The sequence below is a fragment of the Gopherus flavomarginatus genome, chromosome 4, assembly GCF_025201925.1.
Source record: "Gopherus flavomarginatus isolate rGopFla2 chromosome 4, rGopFla2.mat.asm, whole genome shotgun sequence".
Taxonomy (NCBI): Eukaryota; Metazoa; Chordata; order Testudines; family Testudinidae; genus Gopherus; species Gopherus flavomarginatus.
The window spans coordinates 174309849-174331148 of record NC_066620.1 but is presented as its reverse complement, the minus strand read 5'-3'; the positions used below and the strand labels follow the sequence as shown (position 1 = coordinate 174331148).

At 40.3% G+C, this 21300-nt stretch overlaps 1 protein-coding gene across 3 annotated transcripts in view; it reads right to left on the bottom strand.

Moving 5' to 3' along the window:
* CSMD1 (CUB and Sushi multiple domains 1) overlaps positions 1-21300 on the bottom strand; it is a 1994958-nt gene that overhangs the window by 1459167 nt on the left and 514491 nt on the right. The gene's annotated exons all lie outside the window — the stretch shown is intronic.

The following is a 21300-nucleotide window of genomic DNA, read 5'->3' as shown; positions in this document are numbered from 1 at the left end:
TTTAAGTGGATCAGGAAGTTGAGACCAGCAGCTGCTGCCCCAGGCTCTCTGTTTCTCTCTCCCTCTGTGTCCCCACCCTGCTCTACATGGAGAAGAATGGGTAAGCGGGGTGTAAGAGCAGGAGGGAGGGGGACACACTGACAAATCCCCCCCACCCCGCACAGCAAGCAGGAAGCTTGGGGAGCAGCTCCAAGGCAGAGGGCAGGAGCAGCACATGGCAGTGGAGAGAGGGACAGCTCCAATTGCTAGCCTGTTGGCAGCTGCTGCACAGAGAACTTAGGGGAGGTGGGAGCTGATGGGGGGCTGCCGGCCCACCCTAGTTCCAAGCCCCCGCCAGCTAGTTGCAACAGGCTGCTCTTCCTGCAAGCAGTGGACAAAGCAGGTAGTTGCTAAACAACCTTAGAAGGGAGCATTGTGCAACTTTAAACGAGCATGTTCCCTAATTGATCAGCAATGTAACAAGGAAACGTTAATCGAGATGACTTTAAGTGAGGAGTTACTGTAGTTCAAAGATGATTTTTCTTGTCTTTATTTTTTTTGAGAAAGCTTCCTAAAATCCCATTGACTATTTAGTTATCAAAATACAAAAAGCAATTTTTCACCCCAAGATTTCAGATTAAATACAGGTTTGTTTAAAACTTCTCCATCAGCACTGAATCAGTTGTCAGTTAAGACTAGTGCCTTAAAACACAATTATAAAAATTGGGTTTAGCAATAAAGATGTATAAACATGTTAGGGAACAGCAGTCACCAGATGGTGCTGTTATACATAGTCTTATAAGTTCTTTATCTAAGTATGCCAAGTGTACAATCTTTGAGGAAATCGTGTAATGTTAGTTTTGTGAGGCCGGTTCTTTGGTAAGGCAGTGACAGAGAATCTCTCTGTCTTAGTCTAGTTAACTACCTAGAATCCATTTTTGGGGCATAGCTGCTTCGGGCCTGGGTGTTGTAACTTCTGAAAATAACAACAAAATGCTTGCTATGCATTCTTTGGATTTTGCCCTTTGGATTGCTGCATATAGGGAGAAATCTTGCATTTTTCTCTATTCTCAGAGAGGTCCCGTTAGCAGCGGAACCAGTGTGAAAGGGTAGCCAGAGTATGTGGGAATGCCCTGCTCTTTGGAGCCTGCCTATACAGCAGCATGTACGAAGTGGGGAGGAGTGGGACTTACACCCACTACGGGTAAGGTTGGAGCCACAGAAGTAGCAATTGAACTGAAACATCTCTGTGGAACAGCTCTGTAACCAAGTGGGAGGATTCCTCTTCCCAGGTCTTCTACATGTTTTTCTCCAGAGTTTAAGCCACCTGCTCTGTCTGTACTCTGGACTAAGTATGTGCTTTATTATTATTATTATTAACAGCACAAGAGTTTGCCACATCTAACCAAAAGATATTATGGAACTAATCCTCAGTTGGTGTCAAATGCTTCACTGGAGTTAATGGCAATTTATAGAACATGAGGGTCTGTCCCTGTATATCAAAATATATTCCCATGAGTATTTCCTTATTGAAGTGTTTTCTGTTTAGCAATGGATATTCATGCATTTTGTAGTCTGCTAGAAGGGTAAAACTCCCATTTTACAATTCCCCTGCAAGAACTTTGTCATTTTTTAAATTTTATCAATAAATTCCTGTGTTCTATCTATGTTATTTTCTACTAATCCCAATGGATTTATTTAAAATGTTTTATATTTTTCTTCCCTGAATATAATCCCAAACAATGCATGATGTTGAAGAGAGTAATTCTCAACTTGAACTAAATAACTGAAAACTAGTCCAAATTAAATCTTCCATGTGCTTGAATTGTACTCTCAATTTCATAAAAGTTATTTATTCCAATGTTTCAATTATCTGAAGTCACACCATGATTTCTGATAAAATTCTGACATCTCTTATCCATTCTCGGTAATTTTATATTAATAGCCCAAACATCAGTGTTTTTAAAGTGTTTGTAAGTATACTTTTTATCATTTCAAGTAGTGTCAAATATGGTATAATTATTATTCTCCTTTATACAGTCCCTGCTAAAATTGCTCAATAGTACTAGTTTTAATGCATCTTAAATGCCAGGACCACAGTAAAAAAAACTCTGGATCCACCTTGGAGCCATTACTCATATGAGTAATTTTTTCTTAAGTAAGTAGTCCCAGTAATTTCAAACAGGTCACTCGTGAGAGTACAATTTACAGGATCAAGACCTCTTTAGTAACTTAACCAGAATACAAATCCTAATGGACTGGATCAAACAGAAATAGATTGCAAAATACCTACTTAACAACAACTGCAACCTCATTGCCTCCCTTTCCATAACCCACCACCTTTTTACTTTATATAACTATCCAATTTAATTTCATTCTCTCTCTCTTTTAATGTGGTGATGCAGCCTCTTCTGTGTTGTTCTGGGTTTATGGCAATGTAGCTTCATTGATTTCAGAGGAATTACAGTGGCATAAAACTGGAGTACACAGTGGTAAACCAAGCTCTAGGATTTTAACCCATCAGCTTTAGGCACCCAAGTGCACTTACATATATTTAAATTGATAACTTTTATCATATTCTCTTCAATTAGATACAATCCTACAGGGTTAACTTCTCTTTTATTTATGATCTAACAAATGAAACACATTGAATGAATTAATCAACATTCAAATATAGCTTTCAGATGTATAGTATTCATATTCTTATTGTCATGAGCAACGTAATATCCATATTCTGTGTATTATTAGTTGGTGTATCTATATGCCGTATATTACTATCTGGTGATCCATTGGTCTAAATAACTTTCTGATAAAAATGTAATTAAAATAAAACTTCTTCTATATGTAACTTTTAGAAAAGATTGTGAACAGTTAAAGTACTGTGTATTCACAGAGATAACATTTTACTTTTATTTACTACCTTTGATTCAAAAGGATCATCAAGCAGTTTATGGACTAAAGTAATCACTTCATTTATCACTGAAAAACAGTCGTCTCTAAGGTGCAATGTGGCAGCAGTTTAGCAACACAAAAGCAGTGTTAATAAGCACTACTTAGTAAGTGAAGATTCTGAGCCTGAGTCTCCTCTCACATACAGTAGCTTTTCATTAGTACAACTCCACAACACTGCCTGATTCCTGAATTACATCAGACTAAGAACACTGCTCTACAGCCAAAATGCTTCTGAAATAAATGTAGTCCAACTTTACTAATTCTGGGTCACTGAGAACGAAAATGATGCTTAAAATTGTTGATTGGCTCTAGTTTTCAAGATATGCTATTGGGTCAGTATATACGACCCTTGACTTGGGGAATGGCGGAGGATAAGTGAGTTATAAAGGGAAGGGATCTCAATTTAAACCAGAAATGACTAAAATACATCTTTGACTGGATCTATGAATAAATCTATGACTAGGTTTGGACAGTATTTGCTTTTTAGGCAAAACAATGAATGATGCAATCTGAAGCTGGTATTGCATCATACATGATATGAATTGCATCATGTTATTCCTAGAAGTCATGGATGATGCAATCATAACGAAGCTTACATCACTCTGCTGAACAAATTGCCCTATATCAGCTCTAGAAATCATACAGTGTCGTGCTCTCTTATTTGTCAGTGTTTGATTTTGCAAAGGGACACATTTCTGTTTAGCCAAAGTGAGCAGAGATGCCTCCTACTTGTGTGAACAGTGCAGATAACTTCTGCTATGTTTGTGGTGAAGTGACTTTTGCATCACAAAAGCACAGTATAATCACTATGGTTAAGAAAGCCTATCACCTTTATTTTGGCTGCAAAATTGGAGATCAGGACAAGAGGTGGGCCCCACACATATGCTGCAACACCTTTTAAGGTGGCTCTATCATGCCTCCCTATGATCACAGAGACTTTATTCAGAAATATCTGCTCCATTTGTTACCAGTGGAGAGGTCCAAATTTGGGAAATGACAAAGAAGGCTAGATGTTTAGTGCAGTCATGGGGTTTCTTGGTGGTATCACCGCCAACAGCAGGCTGAAATGTGAAAAATATTAAATCACTGTTCTCACAGAGTCTAGTCTCATTCACTGTCACATAGCTAAAGTAGTCTAGCAGCATAGACAAGGGACCAGGAACCAGAGAATCTAAGTAAGTCACTGAGGCTACAATTTTTGAAAGTCTTCATTAATTTTGCTAGTCTGTTTTTCAGTACCCAGCTTGAGACGTTTAGGGCCTGACTTTCAGATGTCCTTAGCACCTTGAATTCCAAGTGAAGTCAATGGAAGCTGAAGATAACCATTGTCTCTTGACAATCACACTATATAACCAGTGTCTCCAGCAATAGTCAGTTTCGATATTTTTGGCCTTAAAATATATGTTTGAGCGTTACGGAAAGAGTGGAAAAATGTGGCAATAATTAATTATACCCTACCCACCCTCTGTAGAGTACATTAAGTTCAATGGATAAAAAGTACTATACTCTTTAAGGATTATTATTATTATTAGACAGACACTCTCTTCTCCTCCCCAAGTACATAATACATAAAGTCTAAAATGAAAATCAGATTCCATATATACTATATACAGAAGCAACCGTCAACATTTCTTTAAGGTAAAACTTAAATTCTTCTCCAACACTATAATCTGCTGTCTAAATAACCTTTACAAAATCTAAAAATGCAAAAAGAGTTAAACAAGGCAAATAATTTTAAAATGCTCTAGTATGTTATAAGTACTGCATAAAACATTGCTGCTTCATCCTTTGAAAAGGTGAGTATGACATTTAATTTTGCAGCACGTGCCATATAGTACTCAAAAGTTCAGAAATATAATATAACTTCTGGTTCATTTTCATTTTATTCTGAGAAACATGTATCAAGTGAAAAAAATGCTACACTATTCAAAACTTGACAATCATGTAATGAACTTGGCTAATTTAAAAGAGATTTATTTTCTTTTACTATAGAGACCAGGCATAGGGTCTTAGTAATCATGTTGTCAGAGCTGTGATATATTTGAGTTCTCATATTCCGTCTCTTGCCTGAAAAGGCTCATTTCAGTAAATAAGTCGTTTTTAGAGCAGTCTTTGTTGTGTGCATCAGCAATGATGGCGTGTGGGTAGGAATTGGGCAAGTGTGAATGTCTTAGAGATTGAAAAATAAAATATGACAATGATGGTAAGACATTCTTTTTGCCAATGTAAGGCCAGAACTGAAATTTGCTCTGTATTGTTTTACTGCATTAATGCCATTTGCTACACTCCTACAGCAAAGCTGAAATGACAGCACTGAAGATAATCTGAACATCCTACACGCAGCAGCTGTCCATTCACCCACCACCTTTTTCTTTCCCAAACTGAGCTCTTTAGTACTTCATTATTTCAAGTGAAACGTTGTTAAAAGAAAGAAGTACACTAAGAGAACAAAGGGAAGAACAAAATAGCTGTAACCTAAACAAAACAAAAAAAAGTGATTCCTATAATAATGCCGGGGGGGGGGGGGTTATGGCTAGGTTGAATCAGAGGTGAGCAGAAGTAGGACAAAAGGAGCCTCCTTAGTCCATTTATAATCACAGTCCTTACGCTCACAAAATCTGCTCTATATGCCCACAGATGCATGTGCCAACCTACAAGAGCCTGGAGGTCACTTGGCTATAGCCAAACTCTCCCCTTCGAGCCTGTGCCGTGGGCTGGCACTGGTGCAACAGGATGAGTGGGCTGCACCACTTAAAGGATGATGAAGCTTGGACACACGCCTGCTCAGCAGAAAGCTCATTTTTTCCCCTCAGCTTTCACTGTTGTTGTGTGACATGGCACTGCCTCCATGGCACAGTTGTGCTTTAAGTGGCATAATCAAGCCCTTACTTTATAGTACTCTAGTTCACAGTACTTTTTGCTGTACTTTTTAAGCATACATAATCATCATGGTATTTCATGAAGAACTACAGTGAAGACTACCCACATTTAATTATCACCACAGAGCGCAGAGTCCATATTTATTTCTTGTGTAGCTGGCTGCACATGTTTTTGTTCAGTTCATCATCTCTCCCCTTTTATGATCATATGTTCCTCATACCTATGGAAGGTACAGAGATTTGGAAGTATGAATTCTGTTTTGATACACACAAAATTTCACTTATGTATTGTGTAATTAATTGTTTTATATATTAAAAAAGCATGTTTGGTTGAAAGTTCTCTAGGTCTGCAAGAACACATGACTCACTTCTATCATCCTTATATGGAACAATCCTTTTGGATGTAATAAGGAAATTATATCCCTTCTCTAACATAGTTAAAAATCGTAGCAAGAGGATATCTATGAAATTCCTGGTTATTACAAGGAGTATTATTATAGACAACTATTGATTTCATGCCTAATAATTGTTTAGGATTTTTCTATAAGGTGCCCATGTTTCTCAGTTAAAAAGAGATGCTCTTTTTGTATCAGAGGGGTAGCCGTGTTCACCATAATTCCAGTTTCATATCCTCCTGAATCAGGTGGGAAGATTCAGAGGCAGTAAATAAGAGAATCATTACATGAACTGTTGCCTAACTTTGATCAGTTTTCTATAGAAAGCACCCATCTACTTGGCTGAATTTCTTTCCCTGGCCCCTCTCAATTGTCAGCTGAATGAACTAGGAATAGAGCCAAGATCTCCAACCTTTTACAAGCTACCCCATTGTCAGGCCACAGCAGACATTTTCTGCACAACAGCCTGAGCTTCACAATCACTTCCACACAATTTAACAAGTATAGGTGAGAAGTTATATGGCATTAAACAGGACATATAATAAATTTTTTTTTAATTTTCCTTTGAGAGAGTGAAACAATATATGGATTTAGTGATTTCAAAACTTTTTTGTATGATTAATAATTAAAATAGTATGTAATTATGAACTTGTATCATCTTGGGATGCTATGTTTCTGTGAAGAACCACTATGGACTTCAATTTTCTATTTGTGTAATGCACAAGTGCTCATGGGCTCTCAAAGCAGATAAAGATTCAGTCCCTGTCCCAGGGATTTTATAATGTAGATGAAGGTGTGTATCTGCATATAAGGCATGTATCTGTATATGCTCACTATCAAAAACAGAGTTGAATCCAAAACCCAGGGAAGCCAATCTTTCCTTTGCCTGCAGTTGACTTTGGATCAGGCCTATAGTGCAGAGTAGTGTAATGAGTGTAGTAAATGTTTCCAAGATTTGGCCTTAGGATGAGGACAACAGGAAGAGACTAACTACATGAAAGGGAAGGGGTGTGTGTGTGGCGGGGGTGAGGATAAAGGATGAGAAGAAATATATTAGGCCAGACTGTGAATACTCATTAGGGAATATTTACTTACACATGTAGGCCCAATGAAGTTAATGGGAATAAGGAGAATAACTGCTCACTCATGCAGATAAGAGGATCACATCCTGGCCCAGAATGATTATATGATTACTTGGAAGACTAATGCACACAGTTTGAGGATTAGGAGATTATAAAATATAGTATCCATACTAAGTGTTTCAACATCAATGCATCCACAACTAGCAACTAGTAACGGGTAAAATAACTAGCTTCTAATTATGTATTAGTTGTACAGTAATAGCTAAAGCGGCTTCTTACTCTTTTGACTTAAGTCCTTTTAAATTGATAAAACAAAAATAGCTCAAAGATTCAGTCATTTAGTCATTCCTGTTTTGATGCATATTTTTAATAGTTCATTATTAAAGATGAAAAGCACAATGTGTGAATATATATGATAGGTTAGATATATGCATGAAAGATTGGCTGATCGATGGACTAAAGGGGGTATGTTAAGTACTGCAGCTAGTAGCACCTGAATGAAGAGAAAGCTCTACCCAACTGCCTGCTAAGTGCACAGAACTTTAGTCATGGATACAACTACTCCACCGAAAAAGCATGCTGAGTCCCCTATCCCACTGAAGTAACAAGCTATTTGAGAATATGGTTCTGAGTGTTATTTGGGGTTTTCATAATAAAAGCCAATGTTGGGCAAAAACTTTTGATTTAATTCAGAGAAATTTCCTAACAAAATGCAATGGTTATTTTGTTAAGGTTGAAAAGATATTGCTGAGTTTTCAGAGCAGAAGACACTAACAATGGGGGAGAGAACTAGGAATCAGGTTCTATCACCGACCCACTGTGTTTGGCCATGGAGAAGACACTTACCCTCTCTGAGTTTCATTTCAAAATTGTGAACAATAATAATTTCTCTGTCTCCTACCTGCCAAGCAGAGCAATGAGAAGCTTTCCTTATGAAATGTGAAACAAGGTGAAAGTTACCTGGTCTCAGGTTTCAATACCAGACTTTGAACTAAGGTTGGTTAGAACACTCACTGAGATAAACATAGGCCTTATTTCACCTTGGAATTTCTGGTTAAAGTGGTGCATTCTGTGCGGGTGAGATTTGCAGCAAACTTTCCTGAAGGAATCTGGGAAAAACGAGTTGTGTTTAACTTTCCAGTTATTGACTGATGGCAGGTGGGGAATCAAGTCAGTCAATTGCTATTGAGGAGCTTGGAAAGAGCCATCCACTTATGACACTGGCAAAGAACTGGTTTCTCAAATCTCCACATACCAGAAAACAGAAAAGGAAAGCTTTATATAAGAGGCCTACTAGAGCATTAGAGTTGACCAGACCACAGAACAGCATTGAAGAGCTTTCTTTAACCTCTACCCTGTCATGATTTGGGATGGAAATCATGCAAATCTTAAATTTTTTTTGGATGACTGTTTTTCTGTTTCATTCAAAGTGAAACTTCAGTGAAACTCCATGGATCCGAACCCAGGAGGAATTAATTAAAAAAAAACTGAATTTCCTGTGAACTCGAACCACCAAGAATGTCATCTCTGTTCAGTCAGAGGTTGTCGTGAGGCTTACTGTTTTGCAAAAAGCTTTGAGATCCTTAAATGTATTGATGGGAGCTATGTATACACTATATGGTCAGAGTGAGAAATAGTCCTCTCAAGGTGCACATTCCTAGTGTGGCTACAAGTTCTCAAGTACCAGGTTTAAAAAAAAAATGTAGATAGCGCTAGGTCAAAGAAAGAATTCTTCAGTGGATCTAGGTACCACCTCTTGGGGAGCTGAATTACCTACACAAATGTGAGAATCCTTCCCACTGGCATAGGAGGTGTCTGTACTTAAATTGCTGTGGCAGCTCAGCTGTGCCACTGCAGCGTTTTACGTGTAAACAAGCCCTGAGATCAACAGGACTACTGGGAAATAAGAACTAGAAATCGTTGCCTTAGTTTGCTTGAGTGTGACAGAGTGCTGGACAACAAAAGTTGAGCCAGCACTCTGGTCACTCCAGCTCTAGTTAAACACTGCAGAACAGACCTTGTTAAGAAGAGCTGTGCCTAAATGGAGGAGAGCTGGAAGGCTAATTAAGCCATTAGGCAGTGGATATACAGGAAGGAAGAAAGAGCGGGGAAGCAAACAGAGAAACAGAAAGAGAGACTGCTCTTCCCTGCTTGCCTCAGGAGCTCAGGGCTCCCTAAGACCATAAGGACAGCATTTCTCAAACTGTGGGTCGGGACCCCAAAGTGGGTTACGACTCTGTTTTATTGGAGCTGCCAAGACTTGCTGGGGCCCGGGGCCAATGCCGAAGCCCGAGCCCCACCACCAGGGGACTTTGGACCCAAGAGGTGTAGCTCAGGCTTCAGCTTTAGCTTCAGCCCTGGGAAATGGGTTACAGGTCCCCTGCCCGGGGTTGAATTCCTTGGGCTTCTGCTTTGGCCCTCCACCTGGGGAAGTGGAGCTCAGGCAAGCTCAGGCTTCAGTTTCCCACCTTGGGGTCACGTAGTAATTGTTGTTAAAAAGAGATTGTGGTGCAATGAAGTTTGAGAACTGCTGCCATAGGAGTAGGGCTGAATAGCATATAAGGGTTGCGGGAAGCAACATTGTAAATAAACTGCATCAGGTGTTTTACCAGCATAAATGTCTCTGAGTTCTTTGTAGACTTGAACAGAGGCAGGAGGAAATGGACCCAGCCATATAGGGATACAAAGAAAAGAAGAGAAGGGATGATATCAGATTAAAAAATAGTATGGAAAAAATTTCCTTCTTGACTATGATAGTTGGACTGATCATTCAAATGGCACTAGGGCTGGGATACTGCAAAACAGCAGAGTGAAATTAAGAGGTTAACTGAACATGTACCTCTTGCAAGTGTGGGGGCTTCTGGGAGCAGCTCCTAGAGAGAGCAGCACAGAGGCAGAGACTGCAACTGTAACTGCGACTGCCTGCGACAGCTGTGTTAGAGGGATACACACAGCCCATGCTGGCTGGACCAGGCTCCTGACATGCTGGGATAATCAATTACAGGCCTGTTGAGTTTGCACATATCTGAACCATGTGAGCTGACTCAGCTGAGGCTGGAAGGACAGTGTTTTCAGTGAGAGAGCTGACTTCAAGGGGTGAGGGCTGGAAGAGAAGCAGCCTGAGTGTCACCCTCTCCTGCAGAAGAGGAACAGTTATTTTGTCCCTCCCTCTGAAAGGGCCTGAGAGCAACTTGCAATCCCCACACCCACAGAGGCAAGACAGAGCTCCAAAATCTGCTGCACAGATGAGCCCAGTAGGCCTCTCTTGCATTGGTATCTAGGGGATAGAGGAGTTGAGGCTGCCAGGGACTGCAGCTAGCTGAAAAGGCGAGCTATCGGCCTCACAGAAATGAATAACGCCATCCAGATCAGGCCTGTGGGGAGATTTGGATATATGATTTCTCATTACATGTATTTAGTTTGTGGGGTTTTAGTTATTGTGGGATTGCTTGGAGCCTTATGGATTTATTAACCTTTGGTTTCTTTGCCTGTTGCCTTCCTCATCTTTTAATTTACTCCTTTCCTATCTGTGAACAAAATATTGCTTGTGTCGGTTCTTTATTTATTGTACCTGTGAACTAGAAAATCATAGAAGTCATAGGGCTTGTTATTACCCAGCCACCAGGTAGAATCACTGAGCATTAAGGTCCCATTGGCTCTTGGAGAAAAGGGGGGTCACTAAGTTCTTGATGGGGAAAGAATTAAGGGTCTCCATCACACTAGGGATTGGGACTACAAACATATTTTACTTTTGTAAATCCATAATACTCAAGTTACAGTAACAGCCTTTGCATCAGGGTTGAGATCAAATAAAAGAGAGCTGGAAAGTAAAAATCATTTGACTATTTCAAAACTAAAGTACCAAACAATAACATCAGAAGACTTGTCCATTCCAGTAGGCCAGTCAGATAGCTGCTCACAGGAAAATATTTATCTTATTGAAAGGCAGCAGATTTTTCTTTAAATTCTCCACATTGTATTTTATATTTTTCTGATTTAGGGAGAAGAATTGTACTTTTGTATGCTCCCTCAGAACTGATGAGTTCTGTGAGACTATTGCTGTTTTCCTGGACTGGGGATAGAGAACTTTATCAAGAAGGTCCTGTCTTTGGAATTTGTTTTCCTGAACTGCCCCACCCAGTCCTTAAACCCTAGTTTGATAATCTTCAGGTAACACTGGAAGGCTTCCCCTCCCGCAATCAGGCACTAGACTGAACATCAGTTTATTTTGTACTGATATTTCAGGACAGGCAAATTTTCCATGGAATAGCTGTGGGATGTCTGAGTCAGTTTTGATTGGGCACTGTTGCATATTTTAATCATAACTGAAAAAAATTCATAATTCCAGTCATTATAGGAGCTGTACAAGTTAAAAAAATTTCTACATGCATTTTTGTTTTTCATCTTCTCCATCTCAAATCCACACAATGATTGTTTCTTGCTCTGATCTCCAAACTGAGTTCCCTGTAAACTGAGGTCTTTCCAACAAACCTGTTCATAAAATTTAGAAAACAAAGACGAAGAATGCGAGGGGCCGGAGGGGAAGGAAGGGTCACAGGGCATCTGTACTTTCATGAAGCCTTCAATTTTATTTTACTAAGTCGTCCACTATTCTGTACAAGTTTCATTCCAAAAAACATTGCTCTGGGTGTCAGGGCTGGAGTCTCTCTTGGAGTCTAAAGCATTACTGCACCAGATTAGCTAACAGATACAAGAAACTGTAGAACAAAGAAACATCACTGCCACAGTTCTCCTAACCTCAAATCTTGACATCTTGCCTGCTAACACACGACATTATACTGTGGCCACCAAACCACCACTTCTGTTTTTCACTTCATGATTATGATTTTTTTTCCCATTTCATTCTAAATAGACAGGAGCATGACTTGTTTAAAAAAAAATAAGAGAGGACAAACAATTTTTTTACATGAGGGCTGTTCTGTAACTTTGAATATTAATAAAGTTTGTTAACAAGGAACAATTGTATCCAAACTCATTTCAAGAAAGCAATTATTTCTGTACCAAAAAGTAATACATCTATAAAGTTGAGCCTAAAAGGATCTTATTTCAAGCTTTACATTCATTAAAAAGTAAACTCAAAAATATATTCATGTTTTAAAGATTTAATGAAGAACCCAGTTTGAAAAGAACATCAAACAGTCTATCAGAATAGTACATGAGACAAATATTTAATGAAACAGAAGAGCAACTGAAGTGGTCCATTGCCACTAGATGCTATTGTCAAATACACTAACAATCAATGACAAAGTCTAAGCTAAGGTATGCAGCTCCAGACAATATTTATTAAAAATACCTGTACTTTTTTTACTACAGTGTTGGTATTGATTTTGATTCTACTCACGCGTAAGAAGAAATCTAAAAAAGGCAGTTTCCCCTTTGAAAGGGGAAGACTAGAGACACATTATACTGTCCACTGGAGACTCACTGAAGAATAGGGAATTATCTGTCTTAATTTTTATGACTGTATATGCATATACATCTGTGGGCTTGGTGGTTAAGGTATTGCTGGCTAAAAGGTAATAAGGGACAAATACTGCAATGATTGAAATCAGTTGTTTGATGCTCATATGGACAATACCAGAAGTGTAATGTGGAAATATTACCTCTGACACCCTCTAAAGAAATGCATAACACATTCTGGTCAAGTTCAGTTGCCATGCTCAAAAGTCCTGGAGATCTTTGGATGGGAACTCTGAGCAAAGAGACTTTGGAATGGATAGAAAGACTACCTGTGACTTAAGGGCACAGAGAGAGAGAGAGAGGGAGAGAGATTGACAGGGTAGACAGACACTCTGGGAGGCAGCAGTGGCATAGGGGAGCCTGGGTTTAAATGGAACCTGCTTAAACTGACAAAAAGGCTACATTTAGATAAGACAGTATGTGTTTAAGCTTTTGTTATTTTAATCCTGTTCTTTCTGCTTGTGATATTCCTATGGACAAATACATCATACTCTGTTTTGGACAAGCTCTTTTCTGTACTGAATTTAATTTTGGGTCAGAGCTCCCAGAGAAGATTCCTTAACAGAGGCTAAATCCAGTCAGCTGGAGGCAATATGCTTGCTAAACATGGGTGCTACCACCAGGTGATCCAGTCAACAATAGCATGAACTGTGGGGTTCTACTCTTAAGAGAAGTGCAGGTGCCACTTGGAAAGGGTGTCCACAGGAAAGAGTGGTCAAAGGTAAAGTCCATCTATTCTGTTAATCTTGAGGAAATAAATGGGTCCAGTAAGTCAAAGATGCTAACATGACCTTGTCTCTGTACAACACTAAACAGTTAAACTCAGTTCAATGTTTTGAGTATACACAACTCGATCTGCTTAGTCCCATGACAAGCACATCAGTTATTTTCTTTCCAGTAGTTAGGCTTACAACTTGCAGACCTAGTAGGCCTACTAATGAATGCAGTGGCAAACCACGACAGTCACATTTGCATTCAAGCTTCTGGTCTCCTTTCAGTGGGTAACGTGAAGTCAAAAAACCAAACAAACAGACAAACAAACAAACCAACCCCATACGATCTCCAAAGAAAAACGAATCGTTTTTTCCACTGCAAATGCAAACCACTGAGTAAATTTAAGGAAAAAGGAACATTCCTGGCCCTGCACAGTCCCTAGTGAGACCATAGGAAAAAAAAGAAAAAGAAAAAAAGAAAAAAATGAAATATAGGGACTAAGCAGTAGGAAAGTGGGAGTAACAGGTGAAGATAGATAATTCTTCAAAGACATTACCTTGAAAATGGACCACCGTCTACTGCTGTTGATGCTGAAAGGATTTATTTGTTTGTTTATTTTGAAGAAGCTCCAGGAAAAGTACATATGAGGAAATAAGGTGACCTCTTTTATAAAATGTTAATGCTTCACATGAGCAGAAAACTGTGAGAGCTCAAAACAATGGTGCCCTCAGGGGAGTGGAGAGAGGGACAGGGTTTGCACAAGCTCTCATGATGTCAAAGAAGATACACTGTGGCAAGGTGGCGGTCAAGAGGAGATACGAGCACATGCCCAGTTGAGTATTCCTGGCTTTTTGTTGTGCTTTTTTGTTTGTTTGTTTTGTTTTATAAGCCTTTACCATTTCTATATGACAAAATACATTTGGAATTTCAACTGAGGTAGGTTAAAAATCTCTAGCTCATTTTAAGCTTCTGGTGTACTTAGTGGCAGAAAACAGTGTAGCATAATGTAAGATAAAGTAACATGATCATTTCATCTTAAAAATGATAAGGAACAGAGAACTTGAAATTTTTTTTTTCTTTCTTGATGCATTTTGTGTACTGAACATACATTGGGTATTCTGAACAAATGTATGTCAGGGAATTCTCAGATTAGTAGACTGATGGTGTGCCATGTCACTGGAAAGTGTAATGAGGTTTACAGACCTCATACTGAACCAGGACCTTAGGGAATAGAGCAATACAGGTCTAGAGAGGCCCTACCCCTGAACAGGTACAGGCCATGCTCGTGGTGGAGAAATAGTTTAAAAGGACACTGGTAGGCCAGGAAAAGTGGGGAAGGAGTTGCAGGATGCACCAGGAAGCAAGGCTGATACTAGGAGCTGTGATAGTAGTGTGTACATCTTATTAAGGCTCCTCTAGCAGTGGGGATCTTGATTTTCTCCTTGGGGACCTGAAAGCCTCAACAGAGACTGCTTTGAACAGGACATTAAGAGTATGTCTACACTGCAATAAAAGACTAGTAGCATGGCCATGGCTGGCCTGGGTCAGCTCACTTGGGCTCTGAGAGTCAGTGCCACAGGTTTTCTATTGCAGTGTAGACATTCCAGATGGACTGTTAAGTTGTCTTCTAAACCAGTGACCATACCCCAAATATTGGAGCTCCAGTCTGGTAGGAAGTGACCTAGGGGAAGATTGATAACTGGTCTGGATACTTTGAAAAACCTCATAAGGGCCCTGGGATGGAACCCTGTGGAGAGAGTGGGGCCCAGATCTTTTACCTTGCCTCCCTGCTCCTCTGTAGCAGCAGAACTCCCAGCATTAAGTATTCAAGAGGGATTGAGGTCCACCACATACAACTTGGCTGAGTCCTCCTCAAGGACTACTAGACTGGCAGAAACTGTAAGGCCACTGCCTAACTACTAGGACAGTTGGTTATTAGACTATCCCGCTACAGAAAGCATTACAGAATTAAATATTAATCTGTATATTGTTCTGGTATCATTTCAAGTGTGAACACCATTAAATTCTTTTCAACTTTCTGTAGTTGTACTCTATGTATGGGGAAGTGTTAACGTGTTTCTACTTTTTTTCCTTTTGAATAATATTTTATAATAAAATGATATTATGAAAAATAAAAACATTTATAATAAGAATAGCATTTTTGTGCTTCCACTCGTAGTTCTCAAACTGCTTTGCAAAATGTGTGTAAGAATTGTTGTCCTCACTTTAATGAAAGAAAGTAAAAGAGGTTAAATGACTTATTGAAAGTCACTCAGTAATTCACTAGCAGGGCTGGGAATATAACTCAGGTCACTTGATTCCCAGTCCAGTACCCTATGTATTACAGAACACTGCAAACTCTCTCTCTGTAAAATAACAATCAATAGGAATAATGCTGGACAGAAACTTTCCCGATGAAAATTCTATTTCCTAGATTTGAGGTAAGTTCTTGGATTCAATCTATCACCTTAAGCTCCAGTAGTGTAAATGGTAAAATGCCAGCTGACATATGTATAATTCATATTTTTATAGTTTTGCTTAAATAATTTACAAAGAAATTCTGCAAATTACTATTTCTGAAATTTCACAGACTTTTGCACATATATACCCATTCATCTGGTGTGAACTTCTTCTACTTCTACAATAATTCTGGCTAATAACAACTAGTCCACAATACAGTCTGCAACAGATTAGACTGCTCAAGTGCTCAATGAAAGATCTTGAAAGATTACCATAGTTACTGATATTCAAAAATATATAGAAAAAGAATTCTGGTGTCAAATAATCTAGTTTTAAATAACTATGGAACCTTGCAATCTGTTGAGCTGAAGCAAGTTTCATTCTTAGCTGAAAACAACAACTGAATTCTGGCTACACGACCACTCAGATCTCTTTATTCACAGTCCTAGATGACTTTTGCTAGCTTACTGCAGGAAAGTCAGATTTATTTTAAGTACAAATTTTGCTCAGTAAGATAGACTCATGAGATGCAACATTTCATGTTCCTGAGGAGTCTAGGTGGCAGCAGGCAAATCACATAAATATGAATATGAAAACTTGGACTACAAACACTGCCCAGGATGGGACGGAAACTGGCATTTTCTTTCCTCCTGAGGATTCAGTGTGCAAAGTTCTCAATTGGCATAGGGTAAGTATAGATGGCTCGTGTGTCCCCTTCCCTTGCTCAGAAGTGTGAAGGATGCAGAGGAGGAGAGAGGTGAGAAGGAGTCATGGCTGGAGTAGGCTGCACTCAGCTACTCTTACCTCATGGATGATCCCATGGTGACCACTGCCATCTGGCACAGGTATGGCAGCACCCAGACACAGAATTAAGAAGCAACAACCTGCTCCCTGACAGCATCCTCTCTGTTGTGCAAAGTGGAAACCAGCGTAGCAGAGAATCTTGTTGAACTGAGCTACAGTAATGCAAAACTGACATGAGATCTGAACCAGTGTTACCAAAATATGCTAGCTCTTCCACATGATAAATATTTTAAAAGCTTACTTTAAAGATAGTTTTATTATTTAAGGAACTATAGCTTAATCAATCTATAGTAAACGGATTTGATTTTTTAATTGTATGAGTGTAACACTTAGCGGCTAATTCAGATTAAATTTCTTATTCAAATGAAAGTGCTAGCTTTGCAGTTGCACATTGTGCAACATCCCAGAATGTGGAAAGTTCATGAAAATAAATTCTTCTGCCCTTCTACTTCACTGCTCCTGATATTTGAATTCTTCAGAACCTTCCTCTTCATCTGCAGCCATGAAACAAGGGAGAGGTCAACAGCATTAATTTGGAATAACTCCTCTGGCATGCCCGTGAATAGGGTGATGAAAAGCCCATTTTCTTCTGGCTCCAAAGTTCTTTGAAAACTTGTTTGTTACCTTAGTATTATTCAGGACACGTCTATTCTCAGTTGATGAATTTCTCCCTTTGAATGTTGTTCCTGATTGACCAATATTCAGTTAATAAGGAAGAATTTACTCCCAATGTGTGATGTATAAGGGAGTACCCTAAATATGCTGGGAAGAAGCCCCTGTTGCCACTCTCAGGAGCCAAAATGCCAAGCATATCAATCTGTCTAGGCTGAGTTAGGAACTTTCAGACCTCCCAGGGAAATCCACAAAACTCGTAATTGTTGATAAATCTTCTCCCTAGCTATTGCTACATAGGTTTCCTGTGACATACACTTTGCACCTTTTTACACTGGAGAGTGGCAATCATCACTTTGTCTGAGGGCACATCTACACTACAGCGCTACATCAGTGCAGCTGCACCCATGCTGTGCTGCTGTGGTGCATCTGGTGAAGATGCGCTATGCTAACAGGAGAGCACTCTCCCATTGGCAGAATTACTCCACCTCAGCGAAAAGTGGAAGCTATGTCAGCAGGCGGCACTCTTCTGCTGACGTAACGCCAGTGTAGACAGCATGAAACATGCATTGCTTGGGAGAGAGGGAGGGGGAGATTTTTCACACCCCTGAGTGACATAAATTAGATTGACTTAAGCCAGGAGTGGGCTAATTACGGCCCGCAGGTAGGATCTGGCCCCTCAGGGCTTTGGATCTGGCCCACGGGATTGACCCTGTGGCGCACAGCCCCAGTCTCAAAAGCGGCCGGCACCACTTCCCTGCGGGCCTAGGCAGGGGAGCAGAGGGCTCCGTGCATTGCCCTTGCCTCCAGACACCAACCCCTGCAGCTCCCATTGGCCGGGAAAGGGGAACCGCGGCCAATGGGAGCTTCAGGGGAGGTACCTGGAGACACGGCAAGGGCAGCGCTCGAGAAGCCCTTTCGCCCCTCCCCACAGGGGCCACAGCACTTTGTGGAATGGCACGGTGTGGGGCCAGGGCAAGCAGGGAGCCTGCCCTAACCCCAGTGCACACCACTGCCACCTCAGAGCTGCTTTAGGTAAACAGCGTCGGGCCAGAGCCCGAACCCCACCTGCACCCCACCCCCAACTCCCTACCCTGAACCCCCTGCCTGCACCTTGCACCCCTCCTGCACCCAACTCCCTGCCCTGAGCTCCCTCATACACCCTGAACCCCTCCTGCAACCCAACCCCCTGCCCTGAGCCCCCTGCTTCACCCTGAACCCGTTCACCCCAGCCCCCTGCCCTGAGTCCCCTGCTACACCCTGCAGCCCTCTGCACCCTAGCCTCCTGCCCCACCTCACACCCCTCCTGCACCCCAACCCCCTGCCCTGAGCCCCCTCGTATACCCCACACCCCTCCTATGCCCCAACCCCTTGCCCATATCCCCCTGCTGTACCCTGCACCCCAACCTTCGCTGAGCCCCCTCATATACTCTGCACCCCTTCTCTGCCCCAATCCCTTGCCCTGAGCATCTTCCTGCACTTCACACCTCCTCCCACACCCCAACCCCTGTCCCAGCCCTGCGTACAATTCCCCCACCCAGATGTGGCCCTTGGCCCAAAACGTCTGCCCACCCCTGACTTAACAGTAGTGTAGACCTCATGAAGAGTCCCATTTTTTACAGTAATAAATTTAAAAGACTACAATTGTGTTTAACCAGGGAGCAGCACCATCTATGTCAGTGTTATTTACATCCCTTCCAACCGGGGTTTTATAAGAAAATAGGCCAGCAAGTAGTGTCATTATATTACAGCCTAGCGCTCTGTGTATCTTTTGCTTGCAGACAATCAAGAGAAGTTCCTTTGATAGTCTACTATGTTTCAACTGGATAAACAAAGGGCATAGTTTTCATGCAAGGATGGGATAGACTCTCATATGCAGCTGCTGGAAGGGCAGGTATTCATTGCGCACGTCCAGACTAATCCGCGGCATCGGCGGGTTAAAATCGATTGCTCGGGGATCGATATATCGCGTCTAGTCTGGACGCGATGTATCGATCCCCGAGCGCGCTTACATCGATTCCGGAACTCCATCAACCCGAACGGAGTTCTGGAATCGACACGGAAAGCCGCGGACATCGATGCCGTGCCGTCCAGACGGGTGAGTACCTCGATTTTAGAAATTCGACTTCAGCTACGTTATTCCCGTAGCTGAAGTTGCGTATCTAAAATCGATTTTAATACCTAGTCTGGACGTGGCCAAAGATCTACTTGCAGCTGAGGCAACCATGGCATAGCTTCTATTTTTGAGATTTTATTTGACTCTCCTAGAAAAGCTCCTGACATGGGCCATAAGGATGTGTCTACATGGGCCATAAGGATGTGTCTAGTCTTTTTCCCTCTAAAATGTCTTACTAGTAAAGCTGTACCAGTATTAATCATAGTGAGATCCGTGAGGGGAATGCTAGTGTAGAAAGGTGGGGCTGGATCATCTAATCCAGTTTAGAGATAGCTCAGGTAAAATGGTGATTAAAGTGCTGATGATTGTTAGTACCTTATTTACACTAGTGCCCCCAAGCTACCAATAAAACTGCACAAGGGATTAATTTTAGCTAAAAGAAATTTAGTGTAGACTAGACCTCTAATTCAGCTCCCAGGACACAAACACCAAATTAAATTCATTCTAGTATCCCCCAGCTATCAATAGAGTAATGACAGCTGGACATGTGATTCCTATATAAACAAAACTGAAGACTTCAAGCTATTGCTCAGATAGTGCACTGTCACAGCAACAAAACCTTAGACAACACTTCTGAAAATCCCACCCAGATTTAATGTCACAAGGTGTCTAATTAATATGGGAAAGGTATGTACTAGCCTAGGAGAGAGAGTGAAATATTACTAGTCAATAGATAATATAATGAAGTCCACCATAAAAGCACAGAATAAATGCTCCAGGGTTATCAAACTTTTGAATAAGAATTACGTAAAATTTTCAGAAGTGTCTAAATAACTTATAAACCTAAATCAACAGGATTTGAAAAACAACATTTGAAAAACAACAACTACCATTGTGAATAACTAAAATTATCCCACCACATTTAGAAAGAATAGACCAAGGCCAAATTCCTAAGGCCAAGCCATTTCTGAGATATGTTTCACACACAGCAAAGGTGAAAATCAGACTTTTCATACTGTAGTAGCTGATAAATAACTTATTGTCCCAAATGTTTCTGAAATAAATTCCTCTGTCAGAAGTCTAAACTTGTTAAATTGCAGGAAGACTGGTTTCATATTTGCAAAAGTGTATTGAGAGAAAGGGGTCCAAAACCAAGCTTGTCACAACTTTAACTATGTAGAAGTATTTAAATTAAAAATTAATAATTCAGCTCAGTATTATAAGTGATTTACTGTATACCACTGAATCTGATAACAGCCTCAAAATGTAGAAATCAAAAGAGTAGTATTAGCCTTCATGTAAGAGTCAAAGCTATTACATCAATACCACTACTCCTGCTTTAAGAGCCTAAAACTTAAGTACATAGTAGATAATGGCAGACATAAAGTTCTTGGCCCTACCTTGTCTACAAATGCAGAATTCTCAGACTTGTTTATCATCTTTCACATTGACTCCTTTGTTATTTGTCTCATTTTTTTCTAATATCAAAGCCATTCAATTTCTAAATGTGAGCATTTTATCCATAAGCAAAGATTCTCATACTAGTTCTCAAGATCAAATTAGCATCTAGACCTTTTTTTTAATATTCCACATCCAATGTTTAAAAAAAAAGTTTTCAGAAGTAATTGTTGAAGACAAAAAAAAATCTAATTTTTAAAATATATATAATTCAGGACCCATTTTTGGAACCATCATCTCAAACCGGTATGGATTCAAGCACTCAGTTTCACCATTGATTGTATGCACAATTTAAAAATAAAGACTACGTCTATGAATGACATGCTGGAATACAGAAAAGTCACAGTGTATTTGTAGTTTTGGATTCA